The sequence below is a fragment of the Artibeus jamaicensis genome, unplaced genomic scaffold (assembly GCF_021234435.1).
Source record: "Artibeus jamaicensis isolate MK-2021 breed Jamaican fruit bat unplaced genomic scaffold, CSHL_Jam_final contig_387, whole genome shotgun sequence".
Taxonomy (NCBI): Eukaryota; Metazoa; Chordata; class Mammalia; order Chiroptera; family Phyllostomidae; genus Artibeus; species Artibeus jamaicensis.
In genome coordinates this window covers 14496989-14515113 of record NW_026521812.1, presented here as the reverse complement: position 1 = coordinate 14515113, position 18125 = coordinate 14496989, and the positions used below count along the sequence as shown (strand labels likewise).

Genomic DNA, 18125 nt, shown 5'->3' with positions numbered 1-18125 from the left:
AAATAAGAAGGTAAGGAGTTAAAGAAGAAAAGCTTTTGTACCTGATGGCCTATATTGAGTAGAGTACTCTGACAGCATCTGTTGTGCTCAGATTTTGGAACTTATTTTAGAGGCATTAAAGCTTTAAACAGAGATGGCCAGGGAGCAGGAAAAATGATAGAACTGCTGGTTATCACTAAGACCCCCCCAAGGTTATAAGCTATGTTTACACATATAATTAGCATATGTATCACTGTTCATCAGTCCTATCAAGTGACATGTGAGCAAGAATAGATGCTTTATTTCCTTTAAGTTGAGGATCCATGAGGAAATATCCCTAACTCATTCCTCAGACACTTACTGAGTGCCAGAACCTGTGCTAAATGCCGGGTGTATAGTCAGAAATGAGTCAAGGTCCTGCTCTTATAAGTGTACTGCCTATGGAAGGGAATGGGGCTCTAAATACATACTGGTATTATTGGGCTTTAAGAACTATGATAACATTGCAGTGGAAAAATTATCTGGGAATGCAGGAAAGACCTCAGAGAGGCACTTATCTCAGGTGGGCCTGGAAAGCATTTTAAGAAGCCATTATTGCTGTAACTCTCCTGCGTCTTATATGATTTTCTCCTTTCTCCTGCAACAGCTGAGGTATTACAAGTGGGCTCCTGGTTTCTGGCTGTTTCTTAATTGGCCCAGATAAACAAAACTCTGCTAAGTACACTTAGTCTTAAAAAGATGAATACTCTTCCTTCATGTACTCACATCTTGAGACTTTCATTGAATATTCTCCAGAACGCATGAAGTAGAATAGGTAAGGCCTACCCCTGGAAGCAGGTGGCCTAAAATCAAATAAATCGCTTCCTGTTTTTGAAAAACAGGGAGAATTCTTGGAATACCCAAGGGTTACCCTGAAACTCAAATTAATTTTCTTCCACTCTCCTCCTGGCCTTTCGCTTCTAGTTGGCTCCCCTGCTTTCCCCGCTCTGCTGCCTAAAGTAAATGCTAAGGAATACTGTTTGAGAGCATGCAGGAGCAGGAAATGTGAGTTGGGCTACATGCTGGACAGCCAACATCTTTCAGCACTTTTCACAGCCTTCAGTCAGCACATCCTAGGCAGAAGCTATAGAACTGAGGACTAGCATACCTCTCTAGGTCAGACAGGTAGAAAACTCTTATCCTGTTTCATAACAACAAAACATCCTTAAAATGTGGCATTGGAGTGATGGAGGGAGGCACTGAGTTGAATAGCTATTTCTTGCCTAAATACGGTGCTAATATTCTTCTCGGCTTTCTATATAAAGGCTACAGTATATTTCCCCCCTTTCCTCTGAGAATGAGTATTTTCCAGGATAAGCTTTAGCTGGTGAAACAGGCTTCAAGCTTCTCTCATTTGCACCGTTATGTTATGCCCCTTCATGGGTTCATGAACAATAACCTCCCACTCCTGCACAGGCTGATGGGATAATTAGCTCTGCTGAGGAGATGAAAACCAGAATGTAGAGGTGTTTTGCATGTGGTTCAATGGAAAAGCTTCCAGCAGCAAGGTTTTTGGTCTTTTAGATTACACACTGGAATAAAAGGTCTTCCAGTAAAGAGAACTATGTACAGTCTCAGTGATCAATACTTTCAGACTTAAGATAAAATCCTTTCACAAAACAGCTGTTTCTCCTGTGGTTTCCAGGTAATGATGCTGGGAGAGAGAAATGTTGTCTGCCAGGCTTGGTTTCAACTTTGCTGGCTTTCAGAATCCTTTTTTCTTCACTAATCTGGCGTTTGATAAGTTTCCTTGTCTTGGTGATCAGGAAAAGGTTAGCTGTGGAAGACTGCCCTTGAGAAAGAAATGTAGCTTCAGTAATCTTATTTAAGTTCCAGGCTTTTCCTTGAGTGCCCCCTGTTGGTGGTACATTTGAGAGCGGTAGCATTCAGTTCTGTCCACTCCTAGTGGCAGACGAAAGCTACATTCACAAGGACAGCAGCAGGAACAGAGAGGGAAGTCTGTGGAATTTTTTGATGCCCTCCCAGGAGATACTGCCTCTGTTCATACAGTACTGGCTAGTTGAAGGACTGTTCCTTTTAGCTTTTGCTTTTGAGACTGTTTAAGAACTGATGATGAGACCTTTGGCTCACTCCTGTACTTTCCTTGGTGACTGGTGGTTGGTAAGGAGAAGCTCTTCTTTGTTCCTCTTAACATTGCCATTGGACCCTTCCCAGGGGAAGATAAGCTATGATTCCCCCGGGGATATTTTTACAAGTACTCACAGGAGAGTCTAAGCAACCGTAGGAAAGCACAATGCCAAGAACAGTAATAAGGGATTGCACTTTAGATTAACTTCTGGTGTTGAAGATATGTTTGTTTCTGAGTCACTGACTCATGGCATATTCTAATGGGAGCATTCTGAAATCATTACTGTCCTGCTTTCTGTAGGAAATGCCATGATCTTAACAGATATTCATATTTGTGGAAATGTCAAAGTGCATTTGTTGAGTTTCACTGAAGCCCTACACTCTGAAGCAGTGAAATGTGCAGTTGAGTATCTGGCATAGTTCGTTCCCATGCTGTTTCTCTCCCTTCCCTACCCCCCACCTCCATTTCCACGGGAGAAGTACCGCAGTCAATTCGAAGTCTCAGAACGTCTCCTTGGATGCCCAGAGGGGTAAAGGATGTACATGTGACTGACGTGGTAATACACCATATTTCTTTTTTGGGAAAAAGCTTCTTCAATATTTGATTGCTCAAGTTCTCCAAAATAGAAGTGTGCTCTTTGGTGAGTTAAATCCATTGCGTAGAAATTTCAGTTAGAGTAGGCTAGGATGTTGTGATAGAGAGACACCCCCCCACACTTCTTTTCCATTTCTCCTGGCAGTTCTGGCTATGTTTGTATGTTTGTTTGTAAGGTTGAGGTTGTATTATTAGGCAGGTCACAATTTTGACTTCCGAATTATGCGAGACTTTTAGATAAAATGATGCATTTTCTCAGTAAAGCTTTTTGTCTTAAAAGTTATTTTGTGCTTGTAGTTTATATAGCCAAGCAACTGTCTTTTGGTTAGTTCTTGCTTGATGTATCTTTTTTTCTCCTTGTCTTTTGACATCCAAACTTTCTGTATTCCTGTGTTTTAGATCAGCAATTTCTAACTGCTGTGCTACAGGAACTTTTAAAACATGCAACACTTGAATATTTAGTCAGGGGCACTGACCTCTTTTCCCTTAGATTGTCAAATAAAAAAAACGACAACAGCCAACACAATGATGGTCATCTGATGTGAATGAATCAAAATTATCCCCATTTTTTGTCAAATTGGCAAAAATAGATGTTTTTTGCTGTGCCACAGAATTTTAGTAATTAGCTTAGGTGTGCTATGAGATGAAAAAAGTTGAAAATCACTGTTTCAGATGAATCTTTTATTCAGTTTAAAATCTTCCTGATTTTTGGCACGGTGAATGATTTTTCATTGAAATGAGTACAAATACTATTCTATGAGATTCTGTACATTATTTAAACCTTCTGTTTTAACAGGTCTTTTCAGACACCTTTGTGGCAGAGGGTGGGACCGCCTTGCTAATTCATGTTGGGTAGGGGGAAGCTGTGGCTCCCCTTTAGATGTGCACCAATACCTCCCTGGCTGCATGGGACGAGGGGGCCTCACTACTGCTCCCTTGTCAGCTTGTCAGGTCTTAAGTCCATTAGCAGTGGTGAAAATCTTGACTCTCAGATACCACCCAGGAACCTTGTTACTGGAAAGCGGGGGTGAAAACTCCAGCCTTCCACTCGGTCTCTATTGACATTGCAGGGTGGGGGCTCCTGGCCGCTCAGCAGAGACAAAGCCCCAGCCCAGGGTTTGGTCTCCGACACCACCTCTGCAGGGTGGGGGGACTAAAGCACCCCCGTACAACCTGGGTAGACCCGGAGTCTGGCTCTCCTTTTGGCTTTTGTTGCTGTCATAGTCAGGCCCCAGTTATTTTCTGTAGTGTTTGCCCACAATCAATCATTGCCTAAAAGTTTTCTATTTGCTAAACTTTTGTTTTTGGTCTTTTGGGTAGAGGGAGCATGTTTTTGTTGGGGCTTTTTTGTTTGCCCCTGTTGGTGTATTTAGGTCAGTGGTTTCTTCAGCAACAATCTGAGATTCATAAAGTAAAAAGAAAACCTGGGGCTCACCCATGTGTCCTTTTTTGGCCTCCAGCTTCTCTGCCCTTCTGTCTGTTTCTCTCCACCTTCTGGGTCATCTTATGTTTACTTTGTATATAACGTCCAAACTTTGTAGTTGTGCGTAGCGGAAGGGGTAGGAAAACGTGTCTCCTCCATATTCCTGGAAGTGGACTCTCTGGAGTGACCTTCTAAAACAACACTTAGCTTTCGTTTATAAAAATATGTGCCTTCTAAATAAAGCGCTTAGTCCTTTTACATTTAATATAATTCCTGATACAATTATATACACTGTACTATATTATTTTGAGCTTTCTGTTAGTTACCTCCTTTATGTATTTCTTTTCTGTTTGTTTTTGTTAGATTACTTTTTCCTTTGTTTTTTAATCTACCAATTTAAAAACCATATACTCCATTTCTACTGTTATTTTCATATTAACAATATGCATGTTTCAGTAATCAAAATCTAAATTTAGTATCGTTTTTGTTCTCATAGCATAAAAGGCTTTAGACACTTAGCCTTAGTCATCTTTCTTGTAGCTATTTTTTGTTGCATATTTTAATTATCTTATTTATTCTATGACACATCCTTTATATAATTTTGAGTAGTTAATATTTATTTAGCTTTGCTAATCCAGTCCCATTTTCTTCATTTTTTTCTTGGAGCTCAGTCCATCCTTCTGCAGTCATTTGTCTTGCTCTTGAAATGTATGCTATGAATTTTTTTTAGTGAAGAACAGCTAGGCAGGCTTTTGGATTCTGTTTTTGTGAAAATGTCCTATTTTTTCTGTTCCTGAGAGATGCATTTGCTAGATACATAATTCTATAATTTTCTCTCAACATACTAAACGCATCAGTCTAATTTTAAGTCTTCCATAGTTGCTGACAAGAAGCCAGCTGCCAGTCTAACCTCCTGCTCCTTCGAAGGCTATTGATTTTTTTCTGTCTGGATACTTTTTAATATCACCTCCTTGCTTCAGTCTTCAGCACGTTTAGTATAATGTGCCTAGGTACAGTTTTGTTGGGCTTTTCGAATCTGTTAATTTGAGTGTTGTTATGGTTCTGGATAATTTTGAACTACTATTATTTTAAAAATTACCTCATCTACCTGTGTCTCCATATTTTTCATTTTCAAATAGATGTTTGTAATGCTTTTCTACTTTAATTTATGTCTCTTAGCCTTCTTTTTAATTTTGTATCTCTTTGTCTTTTTATGCTACTTATGATGGATAACTTTGTATCTATTTTTGAGTTCACAAATAATCTTCTCATTTATGTGTTGTTAAATCTGTTCACTGTGTTTTGAACTTTTGTCTCTAGAAATTATATTTGGTTTGTTTAAATATGCTTCATCCATCTAACACATATGTTCTGGCTTTAAAACATTTCTTTAAACACATTAGACATAATTATTTCATAGACTGGGTCTGAAAATGTCCTCCTCATCTGAAATCCTTTCAAATTCTGTTTTGTTTCCCCTGCTGTTTCTTGACCATAGTGCCTATTTTCCTTCTGCTTTTAGTTTCTGTTTGTGAGCTGACTATATTCTTTGAAATGATTTTCTTTTGGGATGATTTTCATTTGCTTCTGGCAACTAGGGGAGATTCTATTCCAGAATATCTAATTATCATCGTTAACTTAAACTTTTACAAACTGAAGCAGTGTACATTTCTCCTATGAACACGGGCAAGGCTTGGCTTTTGCTTCCAAATTTTCAGTGATCTTTCCCCTCTGTTAGGCACTAACTTTAAGATATGCAGATTTCTTTTTAAGCCTCTAGAGTTGGAGGGTGCAGAGGGTGGTTTTTGGTTAACTGTTTATATATTTTTGCAGTGAGAGCTTTTAATATCTCAAGAGTTTATAAAAATTGAAGCCTAAATTTACCTGGTTAGGCAATGATCTCAGGGTGAAAGATGGCTTGAGAATTGTGTTTACTTCTTTGGTGTCTAGTCTTCAATTAGATTTTTTTCAATTGTTAATTTCTTTTATTCTTATAATCTTATTGTTTCTTTAAAGAATACTTACAAATATTTGTTGTATCTAGATTATTACTTATTTTCAGCAAAAAGTTTTCCCAGATACTAAGCCTGTAGTGTCACCAGAAGCAGAATTAAAACCATATAGTAATTATACTGCCTATTTTGAAACATATTTTTGCATTGTTATTTTGATAGGTCAAGATTTTCCTAATTATCTTGCATTTTAGCTTCTATTATTTTATTTTTATTTCTATTTGTCCATTCAAAACCTATTAATTCTAGTATGTAAATTTTCTATCTGTGAATTTCTGACTTCTAGGATTATTTTTTAATAATTAAAGAATCAGGGAAGTTGCTTTTTCATTCATTTTTCATTTGGTTGGTAAAAGTAAGGTTCCCAAAAAGCTTTGATTTAATATATATTTGGCCAAGTAGTTTCTTCTTCAAGGTTAAAATAGTATTATTCCTGCAGTATTCTTAGGCAATGATAGTATTTACTCAAAGTTAGAAATACAGTATTTTTAAGGACCATAGTAAAATTCATTTAGTTTTCTCAGTCAAGATACCTTGAAAGACAGAAAACTGTACTTGAACAGTTAAATAAATTTTAAAAAGATACTTTGAAAGAATAGATTAAAATATTAATTTGAGCCATGACCGGTGTGGGTCAGTTGGTTGGACATCATCCCACAAAGTGAAATGTTGCTGGTTCCCAGTCAGGGCACATTCCTGAGTTGCGGGTTCCATCCCCGTCAAGGTGTGTACAAGAAGCAACCTATCAGCGTTTCTCTTTCACAGTGATGTCTCACTCCCTCTCTTTACCCTCCTTTCCCCCCACTAAAAATAAATAAATAAAATCGTAAAAAAGTAAAATGAAATCTTAATTTCAAAATCTCTGAAATCTGTTCATATGCAAACACTGGAATGTGTAGATTTTACTTCACTTTCATAGAGGCATTAGATTTGTTCAAAAACCTGAAGTATGAGCCACTTAAATGCAACTTAGATACTTATTCTACTAGATACTTGATACAACTTCTGAAAGGATAGTTATTTAAAAACTCATTCATCACTCAATGCTCAAAGTTCATTCATCATGAATAGTTTATGTCATTCTTTAAAAAATTATCATAGATTCAAAATTCTGCAAGGCTCATTGTGTTATGTCCATATGGTACATTTTGCAGCTAACAAAAGAAGAAGGGAAATAACATCCTAATCTGTTTTATTCATTCATCTGCTCTCTTTATTTCATTCAGGAAGATTTTTAACATAAAGAGTTTCAGCGATGATGGAAGCTGCAAAGTAATGCTAGGAATGCGTTATTGGATGCAAATGCTGGAGAAGAGTGAGGAGCCCAAGTATTTCTTCCTGTCTGCTTTGTGTAACTGAGACTATGTTTCTATCAGGAAGAGAGACAGGTTTCTGTAAAGGAAAAAGCACACAGGCATTAGATTTTTTGCAGTAGGATACTCAGGTTAAAAGAGTAACTTAATAAGGCTTGGGGATAAACTCTCATAAAAAAATGAGATAACACTTCAAGTATACTAAGGCAACTTAATGAGCACTTAGTCTAAACCAGCACTGTCCAACACATTTCAAGCTACTGTACTTTTCAGACTATAAGATGTGCTTCCCCCTCCCACCAAATTTGGGAGGAAAAGGGGGTGCATCTTATAGTCTGAATGTAGCTTACCTAGCTCAAGGTGGAGGCGGGGTGGTGGCGGAACAGGGTCACAGGTTATTAAGTATTTTACCACATTTTTTTTACTTCAAAATTTTGTTCTATTTTTCTTCTCTAAAACCTAGGTGCGTCTTATGGTCCGGTGCATTTTATACTCCTAAAAATACAGTAGATATGTAATTTTAAATTGTCCAATAGTCACAGTAAAAAAGAAACAGGTGAAACTAACTTTTATATTATGTTTAATTTACCCAATATGTTCAAAACATGATCATTTCAGGACAGAAACTATATAAAATAGTTGAAATATTTTACATGCTTTTTCTATTGCCTTCAGAATATAGCATGCATTTTTAATAATATATAATATATTTAAAATGGATACTGATATAACATATATAAAATTGCATAAAGAAAGTGATTTTTTGCAGTGATCTTGTCCTCAAGACATATTTTGATGCTGATTTTGGCAGGAGTATAGATGCAGTCACTTGTTCTAGATTTGCTATTTCCAGGTTAACCAGGAGTCATAGTGCATAGTCAGCAACAACAAAGCAAAAATCTAGGTTAGTTGCAGGGCATGGGTCAGAATCCTGGAATTCAGGGTCTAGGGTGGGGAGAGGCAGTGGCAGTTTTCACTCCAGATGGCTCAGAGTCTCGGTAACCCCTGCTACCCAATCGGCCTGCTGCACTGCACTGTTGAGTCCAGGCAAACCTCTGCAGCTGGCAGGAGACCCAATAACCAACACTGTGTGTATGCGTGTATGTATGTATGTATGTATGTATCTATCTATCTATCATCTATCTATCTATCTATCTTACAGAGAACCATAATACACCTTTTCAGTTTTGTCCTACAGGTCACATATCAAATATCACCAGAAAAAATATTTTTATATTGTAGCTTTACAGGTAAGGTTTTGAATGGGCAAGGAGAGTATACTGGTGAACCTGATAAATTAGCCAAGCCACAGAAAAGAACGTTAGTGAGGTTACTGTATAGAGCAGGAGCAGAAGCCACATACCTTTGCAAAGATTTTCCCTTGCCTGCCATTTTACATGAGGCATGCTTTTGCTGGTGTGGGGTGACAATTTCTTTTCAGCCAAGATCTTGTCACAATGAAAATGAGGGTGGGTTTCTATCAGCCACTGCACTTTTTGCTGGGGCTTATGACACTGTTACAGAATTACATAAACAGTGCTGGTATTTACATTTTAAAAATACAAATATGAGACTTTTCAAGTTCTATTTTATAATTCCCATCCCTTACTTCCCTCCCAGTCAGCTTGTTCTCCATACCTATGGGTCTGTTTCTGTTTTGTATATTCATTTATTTTATTTTTTAAGGCTCCACATGTAAGTGAGATGATATGATCATAAGTGAGATTTAACTTATTTCACTTAGCATACTACCCTCTAGGTTCATCTTGTTGCCACAGAAAGCAAGATTTTATTCTTCTTTAACATTCGATTATATATACATCACATCTTTATTAATGAACATCTAAATAAAGCATCTGGCCCTTCAATTTGCCTGTATATATGGGGAGAAGCACTTATTATATGTTTGTTCATTCTCAGCAATGGTCTTCTAACTTGTTCTTCCTCCATTGGAGGTAAAATTTGTGCAGCATCCATTGCCTCAGGACAGAGTTGTAGCCCAAAGCAGAGAAAAGGAATTTGGGATTTAAAAAAATCTAGGCTGTTGAGTATCAACAGTAAATATGTAGGACTTGGCTAAACAACAGATTTGGAAGAATGTGCATTTTATTAATAAGAATATGTTTCTCCCAACTCAGAGACTAGATACATTTTCCCAAACTAGACAAAGGTAAGAGGAAAATTTATGAAACCACAAGGAAATTAGGTTCTGTTTGGTCTTTGTGAAAAGGCATTGTGTCTCCTAGGGTTGAACAAAGACCTGCGAGATAAGCTTTGAAAAAATGTCAGGGGCTTGAATAGTGTGAAAGCAATGCAAATGGAGGAAAAGGGCCGAGTATTAAATATCTTGAAGGAGGACACGACAGAGTTTATAGGAAGACTAGATGAGTGTTTAATGAGAGAGAGAGAGAGAGAGAGAGAGACAGAGAAGCAAGTTAAGGATAATCCCCCACCCAGATTGGTGAAGGAATTAAGAAATTACAACGTGGTTATGGAGAAATAAAGTACAGCATAAGGCAGTGATTTTCAACCAGTATGCCTCAAGAATTTTTTAAACATACAATACTTGAATATTTAGTCAGGGGCACTGACTTCTTTTCCCTCAGATTATTGGATAAAAAAAAAAGACAATAGCCAACACAAAAAAAGCTATCCAAGGTGAATGAATAAAAATTATACTTATTTTTGGTCATATCAGCAAAAAATAAAATATATTGTTTGGTGTGCCACAGGATTTAATAATTAGTGTTTGTGAGCCATCAAATGGAGAGTTTTGAAAATTAATGGCATAGGGAACACAGACAATAATAATTGAATGACTTACATATGGTGCCAGGTGGGATTGTCCGGAGGACCACTTCATAAATTACATAATCGTCTCATCACTGAGCTGTACTCCTAAAAACAAATATTAAAATGGTAAAAATAAAAAAAAAAACTCCTAGGCTTTTGATGTGAGCAATAGGGAGGAATTATTATTATCTGAGATAAGGGAAGCTGCAGCTAAAGTGAACATTTGGGGATGGGAGCAGGTGGGGACTGTGAAAGTCAGTGCTTTAATGTTAGGCAAGTTAAATAGGAGACGGCTATTAGGTATCCAAAGGGGATGGTTCAGTAGGTAGGTCGTGAAGTCAAGATTAGAAATATCAGTTTGGGAGTCATTGACATATTCATACTGGGCTGAATAAGATCACCAAGGTACTGAATAAAGATAGAGGAGAAAAGAGGACCAAGATTAAAATGCCATGGCATTTAAAGTTTTGAGGTGTTTAGAAGAAAAAATACCGTAGAGAGGATTGAGGAGGAGGAATCAGTGAGGGAAGAGGAAAAGCAGGAGTCCCTCTAAGTATACACCTACCCAACAACTCCGCACTCTAACACCTTTATGTTCTGGTGAAATCTACTTTACGCAAAAGGAGGGCATTCTTTAGATTGGAAGGAGGAAGAAAATCATGGTAAAATATTGACAGGACCCTCCTTCCCCTCCACTCCCTGACACACACCTTTGGTTTCCCACGCAGATACAGGGTTTTGTGGGCTGAGGGTGTCTTCTAATACTCAAATCTGGTTCAGCATCTGCTCTTGGCAGATTCATTTTTTGATCTCTTGCATGCCTTCTTCATGAGTCAATGGTATAATTTTCTGTGGATTAGCAGAGGGCCTCTTGTATTCAGGTTCTGGTGAATACCCCAGTCTTTTACACTTTGGAACTGTCTCATTCCACCATTGCCAGAAAATTTTGCAGCTCTTGAACTGTTTCTTGTCATGAAGCTCTTGATAAATTTTTCTGCTTCTGAAATGAACTTGAGTTAGTTAAGACACATAATGTTTCTCATTCTTTTTCTCCTGTAGTAGCTTCCTGCTTAGGAATGCTTGAGTTCTTTATATAAATAGCCCCTGTTAAGAGATTATTACACAATCTATTGATTTAGTATCTGACTTGAGCATTCCTTTAAATAAAATGAGTTATTTAGGAAATAAATGAGAATTAGAAGGCATGCCGTTTTCTAGTATATTACAGAGGAGCACTTTATCTGAATAAAAGAGCTTTTGGGCCCAATGACTCAAGTGAATGCATCAGATGCTTTAAAGTAATCAAAGTGGATTCTGAGACTCAAGAGAAGATGACTTCCAGAGAACAGAATGTCCTTTCCTGGCTAACTGATAAGGCAAAACTAGTAAAGAGCAATGGCATTGCCTACCTTGCAGTCCTCTGAGTTTCCTTTGTGTTTCGTTTTGATCTTTTTTGACATTGGAGAATAGTAAATTTAAGAGCTAACACTTTACAGAAGGACAAAGATATTTCTCTTTTTCTCATCCACTGATTTAGTGATAAATATATTCAGAACACAGATAAATGGCTTTGAAAAGAATGAAAATAATGTTTCATATCTTTCCCAGGGTCATTTATTTGTTTATTGTACAGGTGTGTGGCTTTTAATGCATGTAACAGTTAGCGTACCTTTGTGCTCTGAAAGGAAAAAGATTATGTCCTCTACATGTAATTTGTATAATACCTAAACCCAATTTTCTACTTACATTTGGATTAAAATATAATTTAAAGATGCTGTTATGCTTGGATAAATTAATGATTTTTAATATTTCAGAGAGTATAATATGTATTTGTCAGAAGCAGAAAATTTTTCATTTTTCAATCAATAATTTTCATACATGTAAGCAATTATGATGACTTTTATACTTTTCTTTGAAGGAACTGTCTTGAAATCTTAGCTAAATCTTTAGCTGTATCTTGTGCCCTGTGACATAGTCTGTGGCACTGAAGTCTGACCATTACGCTGCTTGCCAAGTAGGCACAAAGGTTAATTGAAAATCTGTAATAGCTGCAATACTATACAGGAAAATCCTCATAGCTATTTTCTTCATGTATAAAGGTTTGAACCTATCTTCTTGCTAATGTCAAAGCACAAATGACTCCTTTGAATGGGATTTTAGAGTACGGGATCTGCAGAAGAGGAAAGTGTTGATGCATGTGGATTGCTTTTCAGGAGGTATGCAATTTTTCCCACAGGCTTACTTCAAAATGCCTTCCTTGCGTCAGCCTAAAACATGTGACTATGTGCTACCAGTGGAGAAAGGCATCATCGTAAAACTATTAGGAGGTATAACTGAGTCACACACATTGGGATTTATTTCCTCTTGCAAATAATCAAAATTTAATTGGGACTTTCAGATGTTTTTATAAGACAAATATTCTAATTTTGCTTTGGACAACAAAAGGTCACATGACCAAAAAACAAATAGGACTAAAGTCAGAGACCACAAACCTTGAGCCTTGAATCTCTCTGGTGATTTTCTCACTAAATACTCAGGTAATTGACAGTCTGAGCTGGGTCTGTTCATTGATACTTGAAAGGCTCTGGTTTTGAGACTGTTTGCTTACTGACATTTGATCTTGGCTTTCTCATAGAACCATGTCTGTTCCATTTTCTCATCTGTAAAAGAAAGGTGGTCCTTGACAACTATTCAGCCTGTATGATGTTATTAAAGTATATTTGATTAATGCGGCATCAAAGAGCATTTTTGACATCTTAAATACAGGTACTATTTAACTGAAAATCTCTGTCACTGTTATGTCATTGTTATTGTCTTTTTATGCATATAGGGAGCATTCATGTTGCCTACACTACTGTTAAGTTCTTAGAAAACCATATCAACAGTATTATTCTCTGTTTTGTATAGAACTGATGTGGAATGTAAATCTCATAAGAATCCTGAAACACCAATTCAAAAGAACCTATGCACCCCAATGTTCATAGCAGCACAATTTACAATAGTCAAGTTCTGGAAGCAATCTAATGCCCACCAGTAAATGAGTGGATAAAAAAAGTACAGTATATTTACACAATGGAATACTATGCAGCAGAAAGAAACAAGGAACTTGTACCCTTCACAACAGCATGGGTAGAACTGGAGAGCATTGTGTTACATGAAATAATCCAGGCGGTGAAAGACAAATACCATATGATCTCACCTATAAGTGGAACATAATCAACAAAACAAGCAAGCATGCAAAATATAACCAGAAACACTGACATAAAGAACAAACTGACAGCAACCAGAGGGGAAGGGGGAGAGGGGTAATGGGGGAAAACAGTGGAAGGTCCATCAAGGAACATGTACAAAGGACACATGGACAAAGCCAAAGTGGGTAGGTTTGAGGGTGGGAGATGGGGACAAGGTGGGGTGAAAATGAAGACAAGTGTACTTGAACAACAATAAAAAAATTTAAAAAGTAAAAAAAAAGTCAAACAGATGTGCTGCTTATTCCATTTTTTAAATTAATTAAATATTTTCTTCCTCTTTAGCTGAAATTTGAAAAATATTTGCTTCATTAAAAAAACCTAGAGAGACTGCTATCTAAATATTTCAAGTCCTAAGTTCCCATCTTAAGCTAATAAATGATGGTTCTCCAGAGTAGAAATACAAACGGAGTCTTAATTAATGAATACGTTATCTTTGCCTGTTGCTGTGACATAAAGGTAGAGGCCAAAACAGATGAGATAATCACTCAGATAAAACAAAAAAAAAAGGGAAAGCAAATAAAACACCTCTGAGAACTAATCCCCAGCTTTAAGACAGTCCCTCTATCATTCAAGTCACCTTGCAACTTAAAACAATGTAAGCCTTCTGTGTTATAGCTGCCTATTTTGAGTGTTTCCTAACATTTTCAGTTCTTTGTTACTGCTTTACTGCTGAGAATTGCTTTCTTCTGTGATGCTAAGATTATTTTTCATTGTGCTTTTCCTTACTACTTCATAACTGCAGAATTTCTTCCCCTCAGCAGAAACTAGTTTCTTGTTATTTTCCCATCTTTGCTTATTTCTAATATACTAGTTAGCCAGGCAACCAGTGAAATGAAAGGCTGTTGGCATCATTATAAGTGAGTTTTCCAAGGGAAAATATTTTCTTTCACTCACTTTAAAAAAAACTGTCTGAGATGAGGACATTTAAAAACTCCAACTGGATTTTTAAAAAATAAAAATATAGAAAAAGACAGTAGCTTGGGAAAAAAAAGGACGCTAAAATGACATCTTAGTTCTAAGAAAGGAGTATATCTCTCAGGTTGAATTCAAAGAATTCTTTACGTTGGGGACAGCTCAGCTTAGAGAACAGAAGGCACCATATGGAATAGGGTGTAAAGCAATTATACCAGTAACAGTCTGTAATGAAATGGTTTAAAATTAATAAAACCTGGACTAAGTAGGACCCAGTTAACTGATAATTTTTCTTATCCATATTTAGTCTGTTTTTTGCTTTCAGAAGAATAGCTAGGTGATGGTAAAACAAACTATGAAGGTAAAAATCCTTTCTCTTGTTATTGGAGGAAAATGAGGTCCGTGGCCTAAGAATTATTACCTTTTTTTTTAAACCTAAATTCGGAGATCTAGCAATCATCTCTTTATTTCTAAGTTTTAAATTTTATCGTTTTGTATTAGTTTCAAGTGTACAGCATGGTGTATATACTTTACAAAGTGTACACTCTGATATTTCCACCTGGCACCATGTATAGTTATTACAATATTATTGAGTATATTTCCTATAGCCCTAGCTCCATGACTATTTTGTGACTACCAATTTGTACTTTTTAATCTTTTCATCCTTTTACCCAGTCCCCCAAACTCCATCTCCTCTGATAATAATCATCAGTCTTTTCTCTGCATCTACAAGTCTGTTCTATTTCATTTGTTCATTTATATTGTTCTTCAGATTTCAAACATAAGTGAAATTATATGGTATTTGTCTTTTTCTGATTGACTTACTTCACTTAAAATAATACCTTCTAGGTCCATTCATGCTGTCATAAATAATAAAACTTCATTTTCTTAATGGCTAAGTAATATTCCATTGCATATACAAGTTTTGTTGAGAATGTATCCAGCCATGTGATGTGAAAAATAGAGACATTTATTGAAGAAGATACCAGATACAAGAAACATTGTTCATAGAACAATGACACCTTGGTCTCCTTCAAAGTAGGTACCTTGGGACCTCACCCAGTTCTCTCAGTCGCCATCAGCCTTCCCGTCGTATTTTCCTGAATCTCATCGACAGTCTGAAATATCTTCCCTTTCAAAAATGGCGTTAGTTTTGGGAAAAGCCAGAAGTCACAGAGTACCAAATCTGGGCTGTAGGGGACCTGAGTCATCTGTATGATTTGATGGTTCACCAAAAAACTCTGCATGAGATGTGATGTTTGAGTGGGCACCTTGTCTTGATGAAGCTGCCAATCACCTGGTGCCCATAGCTGAGGCCTTCCAAATCACCCAGATAGTTTCTGTGGAGGAATGTTCAAGCTTAATGCAAAATTTTATGTAGATCTGTCGCTCTCCTCGCTCAGTCATTTAAAATGTGGCAGCCACACAGTCCACATACTCACTCAACAGCATCGACTGCCTCCACAGACTAGAACAGTGAAGTCATCATTGTTCGTGCATACACATTCTAGTTAACTCTCCTTGGCTGCCAGGTTACACTGATGTCATGAAAACTGTTCTCTTTATATTAAAAATAGCTGGACTTTTTCTGGACAGACCTTTTATGTGCAACTGAAAAGGGTGATTGCTCAGAGAAATAAGATAACTGGCCAGTGGTCACTTGTGAGAGTTAATGACATCAGGGTTAGGATAAGAACCAGGGCTCTCTGGCTTCAGGGTTCATTTACTTTCTACAACATTAATGGATATATCCCAAAGGTTCTGTTGAATTTTGAAGTAGGAAATATTGATCACATTTATTCTATAAACTAAAGACAGACCAGAAATGCCTATTTACCATGAATTTGATCTGAAGAGTAGGAATTGCAGGAAATAGGAAAATGAGTTCAAAATGAATGAAAAACACAATGTGACATGACATATTTAAAATTAACATTTATTTAATTTGAAGTAAGTAATGTACGTAGTTTGGGCATTCAAATAGATACTATTGCCTCTGTTGAATTAGTATTACTTGTTTCATTATTGATTGAAATAATGTTAGAGAGTTTTATATAAAGCCAGCAGCACTGTTTTTTTTAAGTATCAGCCTTGATGGCAAAATCTCATGTTTTGAAGATAGATTACCTTTTGGAATTGGTAAAATATCGGTAAATCTTGTAAGAGAAAAAAATTGTTATCTTTCTTATTTTATATCCCACAGGGGCTATTCTAGTATCTTTTACTTAATGGGCAGTCAATAAATAAGGAACACCAGGAGCAGGACAAAGTGAATGTCCCAACTCAGCAATCAGGCAGAGATCAAATTCAACCTTCCTTGCCTTTTTGTTCTGTTCAGGTCCTCAAGGGATTGAACGATTCCCATTCATATTGGAGAGGGCCATATGTTTTACTTAGTCCACCAGTACAAATGCTAGCCTCTTGTGGAAATACCCCTGCAGACATATCCAGAAATAATGTATAACCAGCTATATAAGGGCATCTCTTGGCCCAATCAAGTTGACGCATAAAATTACCTATCACAATGGGTTTATATGGCAGAAGGGGAGGAGTCATTTAGCATACAACTTTTTTCTTGCTGTTTTTATTGCATGTAGGAATATTTTAAAACCACTGTTAGATACTACTAAAATTGAAGTATGTTGTAATGTCTGATACTTTTATTGGGATCCATAGAGGCTGGTCTTACAGGCTGGAGCAAATGCTTGACTTATAAAAAATTGTTTTTACTTTTATCGGAAATATTAAAATACCAAATTTTATTGTTTATTGTGTTTCAGGTCATAGATACACTGAGGCCCTCCATGTTTTTCATGTGGTGCCTCAGATGAAGACTGCAGCATAATTCAAAATTTAAGATGTCTGTTTGCCCTGGCTGGTGGCTCAGTTGGTTGGAGCACCATCCCATACACCACAAGGCTGTGGATTTGATTCCTGGTCAGGGCACATGCCTAGCTTGTGGATTCAATCCTTAGTCAGGGTGTCTGATTGATGTTTCTCTCTCACAATGATATTTCTCTGTCTCTCCCTTATACTCTCTCTAAAATAAAAAAAAAATTGGGTGAGAATTTTTTTAAAAAGCCTGTTTATGTCAATAGTACCCAAGGAAAACTTGTCTTGTGAAAGCTGAACTTTGGCTTCTATGCCTGACATTGAACAGGCAGTGACTCTGTGTATCTATGTTGCAAAGTATTTCTCAGAAACAACTCGTGTCAGGTGTAGAACACCCAAGCAATTTAAACTGAGGTATGTGAGAAGAGGAATTTTTCCTAGACTTTCCTTCAAAATAGTCAATCTCTTCTTCATTTTCTCCCTTGCAAAATAAACCCAACCATATATTTTTAATGATGGTATTTTAAACATTTCAGAGGATCCAAAATGGCAAAGGAATAAGTGGAAGCTACGCAAACCTCCCAGGACCAATCTGGAATTACAACTAAATTGTAAAGAAATCATCCTGAATCACCAGCTGAATACTAGCTGGAGAGAAGCCTTATATCTATGGACAGACTGAAGAAACAACTTCACAACAATGAAACTGGTAGGGAGTACAAAGGAGCCATGGGAGGACTGGCTGGGCTCCCATGGCAGCAGCTGAACTTCCAGGGAGATATTTCATTGGCCGGGGCATCCCCCCTGAGAAGTGTGGGGTCTAAACTCCAAGCTGGTCTCCTTATCCCAGAACACCAGAGTCATAAAGGAACCAAGATAGTATTCGGC

General features: G+C 37.0%; 1 long non-coding RNA gene across 1 annotated transcript; it reads left to right on the top strand.

Moving 5' to 3' along the window:
- The first annotated feature begins 1949 nt into the window (after nt 1-1949).
- LOC128627343 (uncharacterized) lies at nt 1950-17243 on the top strand. Its single transcript, XR_008391514.1, has 3 exons — nt 1950-2139; nt 12479-12569; nt 17186-17243. It is a non-coding gene; the product is annotated as an uncharacterized LOC128627343 (long non-coding RNA).
- The last annotated feature ends 882 nt before the right edge of the window (nt 17244-18125 follow it).